The 20,752-nt window shown below is 44.7% G+C and overlaps 1 protein-coding gene across 18 annotated transcripts in view; it reads right to left on the bottom strand.

Annotated features, from left to right (window-relative positions):
• The window catches only part of BACH1 (BTB domain and CNC homolog 1), a 108,948-nt gene extending 89,589 nt beyond the window's left edge, over positions 1-19,359 (bottom strand). For 16 of the 18 annotated variants that reach the window (XR_010318721.1, XM_064273140.1, XM_064273147.1 and 13 more), the window contains exon 1: positions 19,265-19,359. The gene's annotated coding sequence lies outside the window, so the exon portion shown is untranslated. The other 2 variants (XM_064273136.1, XM_064273137.1) reach the window with 2 other exon arrangements.
• Between the last annotated feature and the right edge of the window lie 1,393 nt (positions 19,360-20,752).

Raw genomic sequence — 20,752 nt, 5'->3', positions numbered from 1 at the left:
ATAGCACTCCATTTGCGTAGGAAGGTGGGCATTCAGAAAGGTATTTGTGTGCAGTAAGTCTTCAAACAAAAACTACTTTCCGATCAGTTCTCATTTAACCACAATATTCAATGAATGTGAACAATTACTCCAAAATAATTCTGCTAGTCAGAAGTTTGTGTCTTTGTGGATAGGCAACAGTGACCTGCAGACATGAGAAATAGGCGGATTTGGGCAATCGTCTTGGCCTCAACATGAAAGCAGCACCCTGGATCTGCCAAACCAAAAACCACAGCCATTGCCATCGAGTCGACTCCGACTCATAGCAGCCTGGTAGGACAGAGGAGAACTGCCCCACAGGGTTTCCAAAGAGCAGATGGTGGATTTGAACTGCTGACCTTTTGATGAGCAGCCGAGCTCTGAACCACTGTGCCACCAGGGCTTTCCTGGAACTGCAGCCCTGGTCAAATTCCTTAGAACAGGCCTTATTCCTCTTTCTAGGGGCCATTTAGAATTTCTACCTTGTCTTCCTTACTGCTTGTGCCTAACACCACTCTAGGACCCTGTCACTCACCGTCAGGGCAAGGCCTTCAATGGCTCACCAACAAAAGGTTTTTTTTTTTTTTTTTTTACCTCCAAAGGAACAAACCAAAGCTGATAATTCTGGAAATAAGTTTAGGACAGCTTGGAAGAGAATCAGAAAGAAAAAAGAGAAGGAACATAGAAATCCACGCTCCAGAACTAAAACAAAAATAAGGGCATTTCACCATTATACCTTCCCACTGCGAAGAATTAAAGAAACAATTGGGCATTTTATTTGCTTATTTGGCAGCTACTTGATTATTACAGATCGTTAGACCTCAATGAATACGACTAGTTATGAAAATATAAACTAGCCACTAGAATTGTTCCAAACCAACAAAGCTTATTGATTTAATACGTTTTGTATCATACATTTGTCAGTCACTATGTTATTTTTTTAATCAACTCTGAAGTATGGTTTGCATATAATCAACTGTATCTACTTAATGCACAATCCTGTAAGTTTTCACACCTGTGTATGCATGTAAAAACCACCACCACGACAGTCAAGATTTAGTAATTTCTGTCATTCCTCAAAACTCCACATGCCTCTTTGAAGTCCACCCCCTTGGTACTCCTGGCACCAGGTGACCAATGACAGCTTCTTGTCACAAGAGATTGGTGGGCATTTTCCATGATTTTTACATAAATGGAATCATACGGTATGTACTTTTCTTCCTGGTTTCACGGTTTCGAGATTCACCCATGTTACAGTATCAGGCGCCTGTTCCTTTTTATCGCTGCATAGTATTCCATTTTACGGATGTACCACAATTTGTTTATCCATTCAGCTGTCGGACTACTGTAAGAAGATGGGGCACTTGCATTTTTTTCCAGTTTTCCAAGGCAGTGCAACCAGCTATTGTAATGAAGCCCCCGTGACACAGGCATGGACATGTATTTTCGCTCTGCTTTTATGTATACAAATATCTAGGGGTGGGTGAGCGGAGCGTTAGGGTAAGTATACGGTTAAATTTTTAGAAAATGCTAAACAGTTTTCCAAAGAAGTTATATAATTTTACATCATTACCAGCAAAGAATCACAATTCCAGTTGCTCCATATTCTCACCGACCCTTGGTATTGTCAATTTTTTTAATTTTAGCAATTTTAATTAATATATTGTGGTATCTAATTGTGGCCTTAATTTGCATTTCCTTGATAACTAATAATGTTGAGCATCTTTACATTTGCTTATTGGTCAGAAAATGAAACTTTAAAAGTTCATCTGCAGTAACTCAAAAAAATATAAAATACTTATGAATATATTTAACAGAAGATGTGCAAGGCTTTTACTAAATATATCAGAATAATGCTGAGAGAAATGAAAGAAGACCTAAACAAATGGAGAGACATGCCCTGTTGATGGGTAAGAACAGTTGATTTGTTAGATGTCAGTTCTCCCAACACTGATTTATAGATTTAATGTGCTCCTAATCAAAATCCTACTGGCTCTTACAAGTCAAGAACAATAAAAACAAAAAATGGGCAGAAGCATTGAATAGACATTTCACAGAAGAAGATACACAAATGACTGATGGGCAGAGAGGGGAGCGTGGTAGTTACTACCCCAGTTAGCTCAGGGCTCCCACACAAGCTTAGAGAAGAAACAAAAGCAAAGAGTGAAAATTCCCAAAAAGAGTGAAATTCGCAAACTCATTCAGCCTCCTCCAAGGGTAATTCCATGCCTACACTACTGCTAAGCACTAACGCCCTAGGCATCCTAAGATTCCACTATCAGGTGCTAACGAGGGCAAGGACAGAATTGTTAGCAGGGGTGTATACCTAAAAACTTAAAACGCTCCAGCTCCAACACACACGCACGCACGCACACAATCACTGTCATCAAGTCAATTCCAACTCACAGCAACCCTATAGGACAGAGTAGAACTGCCCCATAGGGTTTCCAGAGCTGTAGTCTTTATGGAAGCAGACGGCCACCGGCCACATCGTTCTGCAGAGTGGCTGGGGGATTCCAACCTGACCTTTTGGTTAGCAGCCGAGACCTTTAACCACTGAGTCGCCAGGGCTCCAGAACCTCATTACAGGTAGCTGCTCTAGACATCACTAGAGGTAAAAAAAAAAAAAAAAAAAAGGGGGTAGGCAGCACAAATTAGCACACAGTCTGAACTGAATCTCCTGCCGGATGAACTTTTTATCTCTACCTATGACAACTTCTTTTTTTTGGGGCGGGGGGGTAGGAGTAAAAGTAGGCGCCACAATAATACTCCATATGGTTGTTGGGAAGATCAAATGAAATAACGTGTAATGTTCTTAGGACACTGCCCAACACACAGTGAGTATTCATTAACTGTTAGCCATTGTTAGCTCTGGTGGCGCAATGGTTAAGTGCTCGGCTGCTAACCAAAAGGCTGGTAGTTCAAACCCACCAGCAGCTCTGTAGGAAAAAGCCTGGCTACGTGCTCCACTAGAAAAACCTCTGCAACAGGTCTACTCTGTATGTGGGGTCACTATGAGACCCAATCAACTCACGGGCACTCAACAACATTATTTGAATGTGATGCCAGAAATGTTTTTTGAGTGGCAAAGGTGATACGAACTGTAGAGAAAGAACTGTACAGTTAATAGCATACTATTTAGCTTCACAGTGCCTGATACTGACAGTTACAATTGCAAACACGCTGTTAATTGGTTTCCACTTTGAGAATAGACAAACAATGGGAGACTTAATTATAGTTATAAAGCAGAACGTAAATATTATTAACCTTAACAAAATAAAAGTAAAACCAACAGGTTGGGTGGGAGATAGAATCAGAGAGAACTGAAAGGAAGAAGAGTGTTTATGATTTATAACATGCAAAGTCAAGAGATACTGTCTTAGATTAATGATACACACACATGCAAAAAATGTCTGGAGTTGCAGTCATGACCAGTAGTAGAAACAGAATAATGTGATAATAAATGCAGATAGTGTATGGTGTAAGCAAACAAAATCACCATACATCATAACAGGAAGTCAGTAGATAAAGTCTTAGATTGACAAACTGATGTAGAAACAGCTTATTTAGAGACAGATATAACCACAAAAAGAGTAAACAAGTGTGTATACCTATGAAGCAGAACAAGGGCTGAGGTAGGGTACGTCAGATGAGGCTGTTTTTCACTATAAAATTCTCTGTGCTTTTTTTTTAACCAAGAACTGTATTACTTTGATTAAAAACACAAACTTAAAAAATGTTTAAATACTAAACGAAGAAAGTAAAGCCTAAATGTTTGGTAACTCAGTACGTGAGTCTTAATGCAGCTTTTTTAAGAGTCTTCAAATAGAAAGACATTTGATAAAAGAGAAAATCATCTTGAACTAACATTTCAGGTTATTCTGACAAAACTAGGAGGTAGGGAGGATATAAAAATAAGATTTCTTCTTGATTGGGAAGAATGTTATACATACTATTTAATATTTTATACTGACAGAGATACCAACTTGAATAAAAGAAAAAAAAATTTTTTTTTTTTTTTTGGTTCTTTAAAATTTTAAGGGAAGCCTCTAGAGAAACAGCTGTTGAACTTCCAGACCAAAGCACTGACTCTCTGCCTTTCAGAATCTGATGAAATCTACTGACTGTCTACAGGAAAATCACTCACATAAGAAAACTCTGCCTTTGCTGTTAGTAGAACTCATGAATTAAGCCAAGAGCTGATTTTGGGGGAAGACCAATAAAATTGACAAGCTTCTGCAAAGTCACACCAAGAAAAAAAATGAGGGAAAAATGAATACACATTCTCATATACAAAACATACTGTAATGGCTCTTTCTTAAAATTCCTTGACTCTCCCCCAGGGTCTCCCCAAGAACACTTAGGACTCACAGTCTCCATTCTCCTCTCTTCCCAATCTCATTTGAGTCCACTAAAATCAGGCCTTTCCCCTCCACTCCACGTAAACCACTTGGTGAGGATGTCTGCAGGGCAAGGGGTTTCTCTTTACATATGGCCATTCTTGCCCTGGGTCTGTAGTTCCGCTAAAATGATTTGCTAGGCCACGATCTTGCAAATGCATTGGTTAGTCTACTATGCAAATAAGGTATGTAAAACTGCTGCAGGGATTGGTCAATTACCATGCAAATTAAGTGGCTATGGCCATCCTACTAGCCTTTAAAGAGCCAATCCCACAGAGGCTGAGGGGGACCTCACTACCTTTAAGAAGAAAAGCTGGGAATGGCACATGTCCTTTGGATCCAGGGTACCTGAACTGAGAACCCCCTAGACCCAGGAGACAGAGAAAGCTGTAACACTGGAGACAGCCTGATGCAAGGCAGCACAAGCGGCAAGAACCAGAAGACTGGCACGAGATGGTTGCGGTGGGCTTCCCAGCCCAGGGCGAGGCAGCTGCAGTAGACTTGCCAACCCACAGAGCGAGAGCTGAGTTCCTTTGGCAGGAGGCTTCCTGGCGGAGTGAGGTACCTCCAGGCACTTATCAGTAGAGCTACAGTGCTGTATCACTTGCCCAAAAAGGGCAGGCAGTAAGCCCAAGCAAAGGGCCCAGAGGCTGTAGGTGCTGAGGGCTGTTTTGGTTGGAAGCCGCCCTGACTGACGAACTGTATCCTGTCTCCTGAGTTGTTCCTGTTAGTTCCAAGTTGATCCTGATCCTGAATTTTAACTGTTACTTCCCTAATAAATGTCATAATCGTGAACATGTCTGTGAGTTCTGTGTGGCCATTGCAATGAATTCTAAACCACCAGAAAAGTAGAGAGTGCCATGGGAGGGACAACTGGCCTCAGAATTGGTAAAAAGGCTGGAGAGTGAGGCATGTGTGTCCTCCACCTCATGGGAATCAGCTTTGGGCTGATGATGGTGATCCTCATTCCACTCCTGAAGTTAGACAAGGCCTGTCGCCACCCAATTACAATACCACTAGCCTGGAGTTACCCAACAGCTAATTGTCAATCCTCTTAAGCAGTCTCTCAGCAGCATTCAACACGTTGATCATTCCCTCCCTGGAATCCTTTCTTCACTTGGCTTCCAGGATACCACAATCATCTGATTCCCCACCTAGCTCACTTGTCAATTTCCCTTGCTGGCTCCCCCTCCTCTTCCAAACCAATAAACGTTTGAGTATCCAGAGCTCAGTCCTCAGATTGCTGCACTTCTCTGTCCGCACAAACCCCTAGGCGAACGCATCTGTGCCCACAGCTGGAACATGATCACTTACGACTGTCGTATACTCCCATATTTATGTGTGGTCTAGACCTGCCTTCTCCCTTGAACTTCATACCCGTGTATTCAAGCGCAATTACTTATACCTCTAACAGGCATTCCAAACTCAACATGTCTAGAAATCTTGGTTCTCCCCACTCCCCAATTAGGTTACATATCAAAATATTAACATTTTCTTTGTTAAGTTACTGCATTTTCAAATTCTTAACAGTAAATATATATTTCTTTATAATCAGAAAATATTAAAATAAACAACATCCACCAAAAAAATTTGCCTTGGTTAAAAATGAAGTTTGAATTAATTTCCATTGTGTTGAAATCTCCCAAGGAATGCCAATTACTTTTTCCTCCTTTATATTTCCCTCTGTCATCACCGAACAGTGGTTTGTCACAACATGGAAAATTCTGGAGCAAGTCTAAAGCACAGTAGGTCCACTGATATCTTTGAAGTAATCACTACGGAATAAATTAAATTTTAAAGCAATCTAAAATGAAAAGGTGGTTTGTTGTGGAAAGGGGTGAGGTGGGGGGAGACCATCAAGTCAGAAGATCAGCCTCTGTGAAACTGAAGTACCTCCCGCCTTACTTAAAAGGAGCCATGGTGGCGCAATAGTTAAGCGCCTGGCTTTGAACTGAAAGGCCAGTGGTTTGAACCCGCCAGCTGCTCCACAGGAAAAAGATGTGGAAGACCGCTTCCATAAAGACTTACAGCCTTGGAAACCCTGTGGGGCAGTTCTATTCTGTCCTACAGGGTCGCTGTGAGTCGGAAACGACTTGGCGGTACTGGGTTTGGTTTTGGGTTTGGCCCTACTTATCTCACATAAAAGCCCTCTGAAATGTGTAAAGTGCTAAACAAATACACAGAACTATGAAATCAAGTTCTAGGTTGCTTTAATACTACCAGGAGAATAGTATTTGAAAGAACAGGAGCACCAGGATAAAATTCAGGCTCTGCTTTAACTGTGGTATAATCTTTTGCAAGTTACCTACCTTCTCCAGGCTTAGTTCCTCATCAACAAAACGGCCTCAACACTGACTGGCCATAAGGGTTCAATGATGCAATGCACACTTCACTGCACAGCACTTGGCACAGGACCATTAACAGCATTATTATTGCCGTGACTATGCAAGTGACCAAAAGAAAACAGCATTTTAGAAGGCTCTACAAATCTAAGAATTATGTGACAAAACACAGAGATTTCTGGGCCATTTACAATAAAACTTCAGTAAGCCTAAGAAGGATCTCAACAAGGAAAAAAGGAAATACTAAAAGTTGCAAGTCTGCCCAAGGTAACTGCTAATTTCACAGAGCTAAAGAATTTCTAATTCAAAGAGCACGGTCATCTCATCTTATCTTATACTTACATTATATATGAGGAAACCTCGGGCCTGAGAGACTCAGTAACTTCCCCAGGGTCAAAAAGTTCTGCCCCCAGGTCAAAACATGACATTTCAACGAACGCTGCCTGACCTAAGTGGCACGTCCTGGCTGTAGAGGGTTCAACATGGAGCAGTACAGGTGAGCTAAGAGTAAAGTGCCTTGGGTGTCCTCCAGGTGTGATGAGAATGAACAATGTTACAGAAACAGAATAAAGACAGGCATTTAAGTCACAGCAAAAGTTTCCTGACATCCCAATATTTGGTTAATTTCTGCTTAACATTTTTGGATTCTATAACCAATTTTATGTATCATTAAAAGGAACCTGACACTAAATGATACTGAAATTAAATCAAAGTCTATCATTAGACACAGCTGCGTATGGAAAATTCCAGAATGCTAGGAGATATTTCACTAAACACCACTTATATTATGGAAGTGTTAAGTGCCTCTTTCTTAAATTCAAAACGAAATATAAAGACTCTTCCTATGCTATTTTATTTTCAAACTATACAAATTATAACCCTGATCCAAATTTGTTTTGTCTTGTCTTTGTTTTTGGTTACTGGAGGAGGTCGAAGTCCTAAAACCAGTCCGAGGTCAGAATGATCGGCAATTGAAAAAACAAGACAGAGCAACCACAAAAACAAAGTTGCCCCTCAAATTCCCAATCATTCCTTAAACCCCATCTTGCTCCAGCTCATTAACAACAACAAAAAAAACTTTGGGGTCAAAAATAAAGGATCAATAGTAAAAGGAGTGTTAAACAATTTTAATAAGGCAGCAGTTACAAAGCAGAGCAATTAGATTAACACAGGAATCAGACTTGCAAATTTTTACTTCAAGTAGAGATACGAAGTTTAAATGCTTTATTTAAAAATAACTAAATCCACTAATCCTGAGAGCTATCACAGTGCTACCATATCTCAATATACCTACCTAAACTAAAATTTTTAAATTCATTTTTGTGGTTTATGGTTAACTTGGGAGCCAAAATAATCATGTCTAAAATGGACATTCCCAAGCTTTCCAACCGAGCCCTCAAGAGCTACTTTTCAATAAAACCAAACCCATTGCCATCGAGTCAATTCAACTCATAGCCACCCTATCGGACAGAGAAGAACTTCCCCATAGGGTTTCCAAGGAGCAAGGTGGTGGATTAGAACTGCGGACCTTTTGGTTACAGCTGAATGCTTAACCACTGTGCCACCAGGGCACCACCGTTCAATAGTGTATAAGAGTTAGTCAAATAATTAATGATTTGCGCCTGTGGAAATAGGCTGAAATACCTCAATTCAAATATTACTGAGGAACAACTGGGTAAATAAATACTGTTTCATTTTATCTGAGACTGGAATTTGTTCACCAGCATTATAAGCCTTTCTAAATTCTATCCCCCTCCAAATCAATAACATTTCAGAAGCCTACTCTGACCACTCACCACAGTCCATTAAGTTATTCTCAAATAGAAAAAGCTACTAGCAATTAATTTCTGTTTTGTGAATTTACACCACTGTGTTTATGTATTTAAATTATTTTCTTGCTTTTCACATAACACACAAACACCAAACCCTGATATTAATGGAAGGAGCAAGAATGAAACACATGAAAGTACTCTCAACACACAAGAGTGCTTAGAATGGTTCAGGGGTGCTACAAGAAGAAGCCAAAGTATTTAGGGGTGCTACAGAACAGGGCATAAACCTAAGGTGGCATTATTCTTGAAGTCTAAGAAGAATGGTGAATATGGCTAACCCCCAGGACAGCTTTCCCTCCTAGGGTGGGAATGATGGGTATACACAGCGATGTTCCTGCTTGTATCCCTGATTCCAGAGTTTATGTTCCATAGAATCCTGGCCTGTCCAGGTAATCCACTGACCGTTCTATTTGACCAAGGCTAACACTCAGTGGCAGCCACAGAGATCACAGGCAGGGCACGCTTTTCAGATTAAGAGCTCATCCTCTTGGTATAGACACAATTAGCAGTTACAAAGGGGTCCCTAGATGGCGTAAACAGCTAAGCACTTGGCTACTAACTAAAAGGCTGGTTGTGAGAACCCACCCAGAGAGGGACCTCAGAAGAAGCGCTTGGTGATGTGCTTCCAAAGGGTGGCAATCATAAACACTCTATGGAGGGCAGTTCTACTCTGAAACACAGGGGGTCACCACGAGTCAGAATCAAGTCAAGGGCAGCTGGTGGTGGTGGTGGTGAAGAAATTACAGGATATAATTACACATTCTCCTTCCCTGAAAGTATTAAAAGAATGACAGAGAACATCAGAGCTGTTGAAAGTATTGAAAGATATTCCTTCCATAAATTATTTCTTGGTAGAAAATGGAATTTTCTATTTTTTTTTTTTAAATAAAACATCGATTTTAAAAGTAACACTATCACTGTAGAAATTATGGCATAAATTTTTTTTAAAAGTCTCCTTAAATTCCAAATCTAAAAACAATCTCATTTCTTTTTTCTACTTTAAAGTGCATTTCTGTGTATGTACATGTGTCACAGTGGTGGTACGAGCAGCAGACAAGGATGACACTGTAGACTGCCTGCCAACAATCATCCATCCCTCCTTATATTCTAACCACACCTTGTGTTCACATGCCGACCCCCTACCCGAGGCCATGTGTTTCTGGGGAAGCAACATCCCAAGGGGAATCACAATCAATTTAAGCCAGTTGAAAATAAAACCAAACCTGTTGCCACTGAGTTGATTCTGACTCACAGCGACCCTGCAGGACAGAGCAGAACTGCCCAATAGGGTTTCCAAGGAGCAGCTGGTGGATTCCAACTGCCGATTTTTGGTTAGCAGCCGAGTTCTTAACCACTGTGCCACCAGGGCTCCTTAAGCTAATTATGGTAGTCCAATTTCCCTTGATATTGGCTGGTTTAGTCATGGGTTTGCATGCAATGCTGGACATGAAAAGAGAGAACAAAATGGGACAGCATCTATTATGAAGCTTTTGGGAAAGATTTTTCTCACTGATGGACAACCCAGAAAAAAAATATCTTCCTTCTTCCAGAAACTCAGTAATATCTACCCGGGACACTAGAGCTTGTGGCAGCCGTCTTGCAGCCAGAGAAAGAACTAGCAAGGACAAAACCAGGAAACCGCCTGCATCTTCAACCTCTCCTCACCAACCAGATCCTTTACACACACATTTAAACACACGCATACACACAGACACACACAGTCTCTCTGGCTCAAACCCTCCTGAGTGAAATCTCTCACTTCTAGTCTACTCTTCCTCACAGCTAAGCATCTCAAAACAGCTGTCAATATAACAAGCTATTTCCTCCACTAATGTACGTATTCATCATTGACATTCTTAATCCCTAATTTCCCCCAAATTTAGCCTTCTCGTATTCTTGGGTCCCAAGGAACATTTTATATGTTGCCATCACAGTCCTACTCTGCCACGTGTGGGGTCGCTGTGAGTCGGAATCAAGTAGATTACAACTGTTTTTTTTATTATAGCAATTAACACATGCACTGGTCATAGTTTTCATGTCTATTAGATTATAACTTCTGGAAAGTTCTGTATTGTCAATACCTAGAAAAGTCCCTGGTATTTTAAAGGCATAAATATTTGTTTCACAAATGAAATGCAACACCACCTAATATACAAGCCTGCCACAAACCATACTATCTAAACCCACTAAGTGTTGAATTTTTGTGTGTGTGCATGTGTGTGTGTTCACGACAGGGGTAGCATGCATGATGTTATGGACTGAATTGTGTCCCCCCAAAATATCTGTCAACTTGGATAGTCCATGATTTCCAGTATTGTGTGATTGTCCACCATTGTGTCATCTGAGGTGATTTTCCTATGTGTTGTAAACCCTATCTCTAAGATGTTAATGAGACAGGACTCAATCTATAAGATTAAATGGTGTCTTAAGCCTGTGTCTTTTGAGACATAAAAGAGAGAAGTGAGCAGAGAGACATGGGGAACTCATACCACCAAGAAAGCACTGCTGTGAACACAGCGTGTCCTTTGGACCCAGGGTTCCTGCGTGGAGAAGCTCCTGGCCCAGGGGAAGACTGATGACAAGGACCTTCCTCCAGAGATGACAGAGAGAAAGCCTTCCCCTGGAGCTGATGCCCTGAATTTGGACTTCTAGCCTACTAGACTATGTAGACTATGACACAATAAACTTCTGTTTGTTGAAGTCATCCAGTTGTAGTTATTTCTGTTATAGCAGCACTAGATAACTGAGACACACAGGGAGATAAGAAACAAAAAGGGCCTTGAAACTTAAAAACACAATTATTTTTTGTTCTCGGGGGAATAAAGAGCTGCACAAAGTTAACTCAATAGAAGAGAGAAGAAAGTGTCCACACTGACACCCGGGAGGTGACGGCAGGGTAGCACACTAGTATGGGAGCTGCTCTGCCACTGGTCAGTATAGCTGCCAACCTGCTCCAAACAGGAAAAGGTGTCCCAGCCCACCTAGGGTCTGGAAGAGACGAGCTAGCCCAATGAAAACAGGCATGCCCTCAGAGCCAAGACACATTAAAAAAAAAAAAAAAAACTAAAGAAACTTACCCTAGAATTTGATCCAGACTTGTTGACAGTCCTTTACCACAAAGATGCATTTAAGTAGAAAAGTTACATAGTAGCTACACACTCATCCCCAACTGGCATTTCCTTGCATTTCTCTGGATAACAGCTGGGACTGAAGGCATGTAGGCAAAGGACCCTATTCAGCTGGGCAAAAGGCTTTTCTATTTCAAAAGCCTTTACTAAAGTGGGGGAAAACTTATTAAACAGCCAATGGCTCCCCCCCACCCCGCCGACCCCAGTACTTCTTCTAATGTGAGTATGTAATGAATCCTAGCTAAGGGAGAATCTCTAGCCATGCTGGGAATACTGCTCAGATAAACAAAGACACTAAGTGTTTGGGAAATGAAGACAGTCCTCTGCCAAGATTTGATAACTACTTTACATTTTTTAAAATAATATTTAAGTGCAAAACACACACACAGATAAAATTACTGGTCTTACCAAAAAACCACGTGCTCTGAAATGACAGCCTAATAAATTACATACTAATAAATCTTTCACAGCCACACATTGTATGACAAACTCTCTGATGGATGAGTAACTCCACTGATTTAGCTGACTTCTAAAGACACTGGTGCACTTCAGAGCAGAAGGGAATTAAGGATACAAAGATATCGGTGAGGTAGGGAGGAGGGGGGAAATCACCTGCAGAAAGCTCCTCACTCAGCAGGGCCTTAAAGAGTTTATGTCCTGAGACCAAACCACCTCCCCTGGGAGCCCTGGAGGCAGACGAGACAGTAAGAAGGTGGGGAAGGTGGGGGTGTCAGGGAAGGAAGAGACGTGAACTCAACACGTTTTTCCCTCACTCTACCACTCCATCTACAGTAGCCCTGGAGGTGGGACAGTGCTCATGCCAGCTTCACAGAAACTGAAAAAAATGACCCCGCTATAGAGCACTTTTAGCGCAATTCCACTTTAACAGAGGAGTGGAGCGCACCTGACCATTATGGCCGATTCAATCTAAGAAATGACAAACAAAAAAATGAAAATCTATTTACCAGATAAAAACTGGGAATAATTACCTTGTCACTAAAAATATTCTTTTGAATAATGGGTTTCCTAAGGCACGCATGCAAAAGCTAGACAATGAATAAGGAAGACTGAAGAACTGATGCCTTTGGATTATGGTGCTGGCAAAGAATACTGAATATATCATGGACCTCAGAAGAATGAACAAGTCTATCTTGGAAAACATACAGCCAGAATGCTCCTTGGAAGCGAAGATGGTGAGACTTCGTCCCAGTTACTCTGGACATGTGATCACGAGGGACCAGTCCCTGAAGAAGGACATCATGCTTGATAAGATAGAGGGTCAGCAAAAAAGAGGAAGACCCTCGCTAAGATGGACCGACATACTGGCTGCAACACTGGGCTCAAACACAGCAACAATTGTAAGGATGGCGCAGGACCAGGCAGGGTTTCCTTCTGTTGTGCACAGGGTCACCATGAGTCAGAACTGACTTGATAATATCTAACGACAACAAGGCATTAAGAAAATGATTTAAATTTACTCTGTAAAGGACAAGATTTGCACAGTTTCAGCTTCATTAAGATAATCTTTTCAAAAATGTGCCAGTACTGAGAAACAAATCCTTAGTAGCCAGGTACCATGACTGCATACCCACGGTGCTCATAGACAAGTCATTAACAACCAAGACCCTGGCAACTCCTATTCCTGGTCACTCATGTTTGCTTTGGAGCCTTTTTTATTATCCTATTTAATATTTTCTAAACTGTCCCTGATCCTAAATAAAATAAAGGCTCCGTTCTAGATGAGTAAGGACACAAAAGAAAAAGTACCCGTTGTAGAAGAGGTTTAACATTTGGACATCCCAAATTATACTTGTTCAATTCAATTCTCTGTCAGTCACAGGCAAAGATAAATCCCCAGATAAGTTTTCTATCTCAAAAGGTGAAATAAAATTATTTTAAATCTGGCTGCTTCCTCAATAATAACTCAGTGACAAAAACAGAAAGTAGAAGTCTAAATGATTAAGAGTTTCAACTCCGTACACACAACCTAAGAGGTATAACGCTTAATGTTCTCTCCTTTGATCAGTTAAAAATTCCCAAGTTCCAAAGTCACAGAACTAGAAGAACCCATAGTATACCATCCAGCACGGCTACCAACGGTTAACTGAGCAAAAATGGCAAAGGCACATTCAGTGTGTCATGATGGGGAGTAAAAGAGATAGAGGACACAGATCTTCGCCATCAAAAGACTTGCCCCCCAGGGGAAAGGATGGCCAAATGTCTGACATGATCTGAAATTCCAGCCGGTGCAAGACCATGCTTAGAAGCCGTATGATAAACATGTCCACAGTTTATCACGGGCAAACTGTCTACATCAGCATAACTACATCAGCTAAAGAAAACATGATACTTAGAAGAAGTCACAGACAGGTTCATTTACATTCCAAATGTTCCCAAGAGACTGGATGAAGCGCCTGAATGAGAATCAAGAAACCCCGGTTCTGTGCTCACACCAAGGAGCAAGGAGGGAGTGGCCGCTTTTACTCATCCAGCTGGACCACCGCGTCATCAGCTATAATGCAGTGAACAAACTAGACGAAGAATGACAAGTGTTTTTCATTTCAAAAGCCAATTCCAACTAACTGGGGGCGGCTGCCTCTAGTGCACTTTGCTGAGAGTGTTAAGATTTCTTTAAAAGGCTTTGCCCTTTTTTCCTTGCTCTTATAAGCTGGGTGTCTGAGACGACACTACTAAAGGTACTGCTACTTGTCCACTCGGTCTCCGTTGCAATCAACAGGGGCGATCTGGCTCATGGAGGCTGCAAAACGTGGCTGTGCAACCAAGAACTTCCCTGATGTTTGGATAGCAGTAACAACTAACACTTATTAACTTATATTAGTGGAGCCCTGGTGGCGCGGCAGTTAAGTGCTCGGCTGCTAACCAAAAGGTTGGTGGTTCCAGCCCACCAGCCGCTCTGCGGGAGACAGATGTGGCAGCCTACCGTTGTAAAGATTCCAGGCACAGTGGGTAAGAGCTCAGCTGCTAACCAAAAGGTTGGCAGTTGGAATCCATCAGCCACCCCTTGGAAACCCTATGGGCAGTTCTAGTTTGTCCTATAGGGTCGTTATGAGTCAAAATTGACTCAACGGCAATGGGTTTGGTTACAGGTAACCTATATTAATACCCCTAATCTTCACAACAATCTCTATGATTTGAGTCTATTATTCTCATCCCCACTTTACAGATGAGAAACCGAGGCACAACTAGGTGAAGTAACTTGCTCAAGGTTTCAGACATGGTAAGCAGCTGAGCCAAAACTGGCCCTTATGCAGTCTGGCTCCAGTCCTTCACTTTTTTACTTGCTGCTTCTCTGTACAGTGGTCCAACCCATGACTTCAGTTCCCTAAAAGCACTGAGGAAGCCAGCAGCCCAGCTTCCATGGTGGTGGAAGTCTGTCTTTTCTCTGCAGTCCTGAAATGTTTACTCTCTCCAAGGAGCCTGGATTCTGGCAAATAGTGCTCAAATTACCCATACCTTCAGCATCGGTAGATTACCTTATTTGGCATCTTTTTTAAAATCAAAATTACCTCATCAATCATCCATCCCACCACGTAAAATAAACCCTTCATTAAGTAGAATCCTCAGGAAATGTAGGTTTTAGGGTTAGAAGAATTTACCCATTAACAGCATTAGTCAGAAAACTGGAGGGAGAGGTGATTCCTAACACATTAGTCTTGTGAGAACAGGATAGAGAGGAGACCTCTGACATTCTGTAAAACTCTGAAGGGCTTTGCTATTGTTATTCTGAGCACCATTTCTCAGAGAACAGGGGTGCAAAAGGCATAGGGCATATGAGGTTTAACTGAGTAGTAAATACTGACCACCGCCCCCAACATGCCTCAGAGGTTGCTTTTCTGAATAAATCCCATTCTCCTAAGAGAGGGAACTGCCACATCCAAAGGGTTTTGCTGAATTCACAGTTGTATTAACGCTCTTTAAGGGAGTGTAAACTTAAAAAAAAAACTTAGGGGGAAAATATTCAGACTTCAAGGACTAAGATTACAAAGTAAAAAAAAATTTTAATCTGTTATATACATACTACTCTCCAATGTATAGATTATCTTCAGGCATTCCCACTGCACCTTTTTCATGTATTACTACACTTATGGTTAATATACTCGGCTGCTAACTGAAATTTGAAGGTTCGAGTCCACCCACACGTGCCGTGGAAGAAAGACCTGGCAATCTACTTCCAAAAGAATCAGCCATTGAAAACCCCATGGAGCACAGTTCTGCTCAGACACACATGGGGTCACCATGAGTAGGAATCAAATGGACAGCAACTGGCTGGTTAAACACTTAAGATAATACATTATATACATTAAACAAGAACCAAATTCAAAATATCAAATGTAATGGGCAATTTTTGTATTTCCATAACAGTCATCAACAGTGTAGAAAGAAATTTACACTCAAGCTTCTCACCTTTAAAATATAAAGAAAATAGAACATATAGAAAACAAACATTAAATGAAATAGCAGGAACACGTCTAAGAATGGTAACTCTTGAGAGCAAATCAGAAGTTAGAAAAAAAAAAAGGCAATCAGTTGTTGAAAGCATGTCATTGGCCTGTGGTTAACAAAGTCTTTAAATCTTCCAAGAGAAAGAATCTGGAGCCCCGCAAGTGCAGTGGTTAAGAGCCCAGCTGCTAACCAAAAGGTGAGCAGTTTGAATCCACCAGCTGCTCCTTGAAAACCCTATGGGGCAGTTTTACTCTGTCCTTTATAGGGTAGCTATGAGTCAGAATTGACTCAGCAGCCAATGAGTTTGGTTTGGGTTACCACTGATCTGTACCTTGAGGCTTGATGTCTTTTCTACTCTGCATAAAAGTGAATTTTTTAAAAAACCAAAGTTCTAATATTTTCTTCTCAAACGAACTATCATGCATCCCACCTTGTAGATGTTAATGCCTAAAAAATTCATGATTTCGAATCTACTCTAGTCCCAGATTTAAAGCAACAGCATTAATCATTTTTTCTCATACAAAATCTTTTAAATGAACTACCATCAACAAGAATTACTTAGTCATTTCCTCTGACTACAATAAGGTCTATACCCTTCTCACCACCCCCCCCCACACACACACTCATTTTCCATTTGTAAACATTGTCTGCAATGGGAACTAGTGTGCTTGAGTTGTGCACTCATTTTTTAAAACATGGAAAAGTAATGTTACAAGATGTACCAACAGGAGGATGTAGCCACAAAAGTATCAAATACCAACAGAAGGTGACAAATACACATGGCCTGCCTTTCATTTAGAAGGCTCCTTTTTAGACTTGACCCAATGAGACCTGTGATTTCCACCCATATTCTCCTTACCCTCAAGTCTCTGCCACCAGGAGCTAGTACTGTAGGCATGAAAAGCCATGGGTCACAAAAACCAAGAGGAAGTCCCTTCTGTGTTCTCATAAAGAAAATTTTTATGGAGAACAAATTAAGTCACTTTTTGAAATGTAGAGACCACGCAACAGAAATCCCAAAAGCAAGGAAAAAAAAAAAAACTACAGTAAGACTTGTAAATATTTTGTGACAATCCTGTTTGGCAGGTTACTCCTACTCCTAGCTGCAAATTTCTTTGACAGCCCTAGCTGTATCCAGCACAAATGTATTCCCAGGCAGTAGGTCACCAGCCTGCTCTGTGTTTAAAACACCAGCTCAGCGCTACTTAGCCACCTCCTCAGAGTGCGCTTGTACTTCACCCACAGATAACCTGTTATCAAAACACACAGCCCCCACTGGGTCCTCTTCAGCTTTTGAGTGCTCCTTGCTTTCAGAGTGGAGGCATGGTGAGGACCTTATCTGCACCAGCTGTTCCTAATTACCTCTCAGGCTAGGGAGAATGACTCAGCAACACAACTTTTTTAAGGAGTCATCCTACCTTGTCACCCAACCAACCTACTGAACAATGGTAAACCACTTGACACAGCTAGAGATTATACAACAATAACAATAATCACTAGACTAAGGACACCCCCACTCCAAGTTTGACTCACCAGCAGCCTTTTCTCCCTAGGCTTCCAAAGGTCTCCAAAGGCAGAAGTGACAAGTCTCCAAGCCTAACCCAAGCTGTTGCACCATTGTCCAAGACCAGGAGGAAGCAAGCAGACCTCTTCCCATTTCTCTGCTTGACCACGTGTAGCGCTCAAGTGTTCGCCACTAACACTTGGTGTTTGCACCCTTTATCTTTCTGAACTGCCTTAAAATGCAAACCTTCTGGGATTTAAGGAGTGTTAAATAAATGAGTAAAGACCTAGTAATGACATACTCCACGGCTAGAAGTCCCAACACTGGTATAATTCTCCAAAAAGATGAGCATACCGCAAGTCTTTGTTCCTTTAAAAAGGACACTGTGGCTTGTTTTTCCCACACACACGTTCTTCCACAATTCCTAGCACAGCCTACCTTGAATCAGCCCAAGTTTCACGCAGAAGGCTTCCTCCATAAAAGCACTCTGTAGAATTTTACTCAATGACATGAAACTGCCGTGTAAGAAGGAGAAGGCGGTGGCACTCGTGCTACAGGAGACAAGGAGCACAAAGCTGGTGTCTGTACAGTCAACACCCACTCTCCCCATACTCTGAGAGCCTTCATTACAACGTGTGGGCAAAACTCCAACAAAGGAGCCAAGGGCTTTCCAGTCCCAAAACCATTCCTCACTAAACGCAACGCGGCAACGTGGTACTTTGGCTCCAGCTCCGAATCCAGCCTGTTTTAGATGATTATAGGGCGACAGACACCCAGGCTAAGAAGAGCAGAGCGCAGAGCGGCGGCTGTGAAGGGTGGTGGGTGCGGGCAGAGGACAATGCGAGCCGGCGGCCGGGCCGCGAGGGCGCTGATGTGTGACAGCGGGCGGGCCGGGCTCGAACCCGGGGTAGGAGGCAGTCAGGCGGGCGGGCCGGGCTCGGACCCGGGGTGGGAGTTAGTCAGGCGGGCGGGCCGGGCTCCGACCCGGGGTAGGAGGCGGGCCGGGCTCGGACCCGGGGCAGGAGGCGCCCAGGCGCGCGGGCCTGGCTCGGACCCCGGACAGGTGGGTGGGCCGGACTCGGACCCGGGACAGGCGGACGGGCAGGCAAGGGGCCTGGCTCGGACCCCGGACAGGTGGGCGGGCAAGCGTGCGGGCCGGACTCGGACCCGGGACAGGCGGACGGGCAGGCCAGGGGCCGGGCTCAGACCCCGGGCAGGTGGGTGGGCAGACGTGAGGGCCGGGCTCGGACCCCGGGCGAGAAGCGGGCGCCCACACCCCGCGGCCCCCGGGGCCGCCCCGCCTCGCCCGCCGGGTAAAGTACACGCGGGCCGGTAAACAGCAGCGTCTCCACGCGCAGGGAGCCGCGGCGCTGACGGGCGCCCTTTCCGGCGGACGCGGCCACTTCCAGGAACAGGGGCCGCAGCCGCCCCCCGCAGGCCCCGCCGAGCGTCCGCGCCCAGAAAGCCGCCGGAGACACCCCTCGCGTCCTCGCCGGAGCTGCCCGCGGGCAGCCCCTCAGCCCGGCAGCCTCGGCCCGGCGCGCCGCCGCACGAACCTCCCGGGGGAGCCACTCACCAGAGCCGAGGCGCGGCGCGGCCCGACCGACGGCGGCGAGCGAGCCCAGCGAGCGGCGCGGGCAGCGGTCAGGTGACTCACGCTCTGCCCGCGGCCGCGGCCCGCTCCCTCCCTCTCTCCTTTCCTCCCTCCCTCCGCCGCCCCCGCCCCCGCCGCCGCGCGCCGAAACCACGCCCTCCTCGGGTCGCCCCGCCCACTGGAGGCCCTGAGGCCCACCTGCCGAGCTAGAGACACGCCCCCTCGAGGCCCTGAGGCCCGCCCCCCGAGCTAGAAGCCCGCCCACCTCAAGGAGCTGAGGGCTGCCCGCCGAGCTAGAGGCCCGCCCACCTCGAGGCCCCGCCCCGCCCTTTAGAGGCCTTGAGGCCAACGCCCGCCGCACTAGAGGCCCGCCCGCTGCTCTGGAAGCTCGTCCACCTCAGGGCCCTGAGGGCTGCCTGCGGAGCTAGATAGAGGCCTGCCCACCTCGAGACCCCGCCTGGGCCACCTCGAGACCCCGCCCCGGCCACCTCGAGACCCCGCCCCGCCGTCCTCGAGGTCCCCCCCCCGTGGCCCGCCCACTGCGCTAGAGGCCCGCCCCCACACTCGAGGGCCTAAGGCCCGCCCGCAGAGGTAGAAGCTCGGCCCGGCCCACCTGAGGGCCCGCTCCACCCACCTGCGCTGGAGGCCCGCCTACCCCGGGGCCCCGCCCCGAGGTCCCGCCCCACCAGCCCCACCCACCCGAAGCCCCGCCCCACCCGTCCCGAGGCTGTAAGGCCCGGCTGCACTGCGCTGGTGGGGGCCGATTGCCCCGGAAAACAGGAGGCAGAAGGAGTGTCAGCCCCATGTCTCTCTCCAGAACACCATAGGGGGCGCTCCTGGAAGCCTCAAGGGCAGAGCTCCTCGTCTGCCTTCTCTAGGGGTGTCCAGGCTTCCAGATTCGCAGGGAATGAGAGCTTCCCGTTAGGGATGTGTCAGGTGCATCCAGGATTTTGTAGAAAGCGTCTGGCAAACCTCCTCTGCCTGACAAAGAAAACAAGGGCGTCCGCTAACAGGTGTCCCTTTACACTGTCGCTGCCAGGAAACTTGGAGCCAGGTTCAGCGCCTGGACGTGTCAGCAGCTCATCCCAAGCCCTGGTGGCGCCTTCGCCCTCATGCTTTGTCTGGGTTTACCCCAACATACAGTTTAAAATTATGTCCCCGAGCCGTTTAGCATCTCTGGAGTCTCTCTGCAGAGAGGATGGCCTGATGGCAAAGCGAGAGCTTATCAATTGAGAGGGAGGTGACTGAAGATCCTGGAGAGGTGGCCTGAGGCCTGTCCACAGCGGCTGATTTGTGTGAAAGGATTTTGTTGTTGGCTTTGGAGTTCAGGTTGAGAGGGAGATGAAGAGAAATTGGTGACTGGAGAGTAGTAGCCCCGGGGTGTAAGGACTCACCCTTGAACACAGCCCTGGAACAAAAGAGGCTACCAAGAAAATAAATTTAGGTATTACCTTTAACCTGACTGCCTTG

This window comes from Loxodonta africana, chromosome 20 (genome assembly GCF_030014295.1).
Source record: "Loxodonta africana isolate mLoxAfr1 chromosome 20, mLoxAfr1.hap2, whole genome shotgun sequence".
Lineage (NCBI taxonomy): Eukaryota > Metazoa > Chordata > Mammalia > Proboscidea > Elephantidae > Loxodonta > Loxodonta africana.
The sequence above is the reverse complement of the archived record's forward strand: the minus strand, read 5'-3'. Positions and strand labels throughout refer to the sequence as shown.